This window comes from Limulus polyphemus, unplaced genomic scaffold (assembly GCF_000517525.1).
Source record: "Limulus polyphemus unplaced genomic scaffold, Limulus_polyphemus-2.1.2 Scaffold612, whole genome shotgun sequence".
NCBI lineage: Eukaryota > Metazoa > Arthropoda > Merostomata > Xiphosura > Limulidae > Limulus > Limulus polyphemus.
In genome coordinates this window covers 172,267-174,226 of record NW_013666222.1, presented here as the reverse complement: position 1 = coordinate 174,226, position 1,960 = coordinate 172,267, and positions in this window count along the sequence as shown.

Genomic DNA, 1,960 nt, shown 5'->3' with positions numbered 1-1,960 from the left:
GCTTTGCGCGAAATTCCAAAACAAACAATTGCATAAGCAGTAGAGCTATGAAGTATAATTTCTTGATGTTCAAAATATGAGTTTAATAACGTATTTATTTATACAGGGGTTAGACAAACACACAGAAAAATTAAAACCTGTTCAAAAAGGTTCATTATGGCATCAGGTTATATTAATTTGGTTTAGCAAAGAAACAGGTGCTAGATTTGAAACGGAAGTAACACCATACCTTAATAAGAATGTATGTTGTATCAGGAAACCAAAGTCAAATTATTTCAAGAATACTTATAATGGTTCAAAAGAATTAACACTGGTTAGATAGATGACTGAAGATTTCCTTCCATATGCTTGGAAACCACTCTGCAAAAACCTTGACAATGAAGTATTATAAAAACTCAAATGCATGAATCCCAGCACGACCAGTATGATGTAAAGATGAAGAACAAGAGGAGCTTAAATGTCACAATTATATAACAGAGATAAATGTATCTTTCACAGCTCCTATGCAAATCTACAAGGCAGTAACCTATATAAAGTTTTATGTGCTGTAAAAAAGCAGCATTGTGATAAAGAATACAACCATAATTTATTCTAAAATGAAAAAAGGATCAGTACAGATGAAACACAGTAGGTTTATCATAGATGAGGGCACCAACTAAGATTACAGTCCCAAATTATTTCCAAGTAATGATTTTCAAAAGCATATTGTCAAGATAAACAGTAAGCAGTCTTGATCAATAGTCAACTTGCAGGTTGTGAAAACAAGATTCTATCATTTCAGTGCTGTAAAATGAAAACCTTATATATCTAATTTGGCTGAATTTCTCTGAAGAAAATAACACACAATACCAAAGTTGCAGAAAGAAACTTCACCAACAAAGATTCTAGTGAAATCGTCTTTTAAGGATAATTTCATTTCAGACAACTTAGCACAGACAAAGATTGGGCTGTTTCGATTCTTGAATGATCCCATTTATATGTGGAAATAATGAGGGTGCCATTTAATTTAATAAAAAGATTCTGTCATGAAAGAATTTCCTAAGCTCACGTAATATACATCTTTGGTAACCCAAAACAATCAGCCAATTCATACAGTGTAAAAAGTAAGCCTTAGAAACAAAGGAAGTTAGCGATAGCAAAACTTGTTGGCTACTGCTCCACAGACAATTTACACAAGGAAACAACGAAAGAAAATTTCTCTGCTACTAAAAAAAATTCAACTATTTCTGAGTAATTTGACAATGCTGATTCTAAACATCATGTTTAAAATTACTGATCACCTCTAGTTTTTGAGATATGATAGATTTATTCAAAATATTCTTATATATCATGAAAATAACCTTTTCTTTAATACTTTATTTTCCATTGAAAATTGCTTTTAAGAATGTGTAATCTGCATGTTTTGATAAGTTTATTTCATGTTCACAGTATGAGCAACATGAATCCGTGGCTTAGTGTTCCCTTTGTGCAAAAGTACAGTTTTCAGACTAACTTTACATAACTTGATAAAAGGTATCCATTCTCGAGGGTGATGTTCAGTACCTAATGGTTCCTATAGTGCATCAACATTTGTACAGGAACACAAAGTATCTTGTATGCTGTAGTAAGAAGCAAGACTTCATAAAGAAGTAATACCAATGATATTTTTTGCCGCGGCATAGCGGCTCATAGAATGGCTCCGAGTTTTTTCCAAGTACAAACTTTTAGCTCATAGCTCCGTCATCTCTTTGCCGATTTGAGATCTAGTTACAGTTTTGGACTCTGGAGTTAAACTCTTTCGATTGATGTATTCGACCACGTCCAAGATCTCATAGATTAATTTACTCTAATCCTGCCTAAAATAATTTCAGTTTGAGGGTAGGCTGTTAGAGATCCTGATGAGTAATAAAATCATATCGGGTATACGCGCGCCCCGTGCTTGTTATTGCTGGGGCACAAAAATATAGCTAAAAAAAGAAAA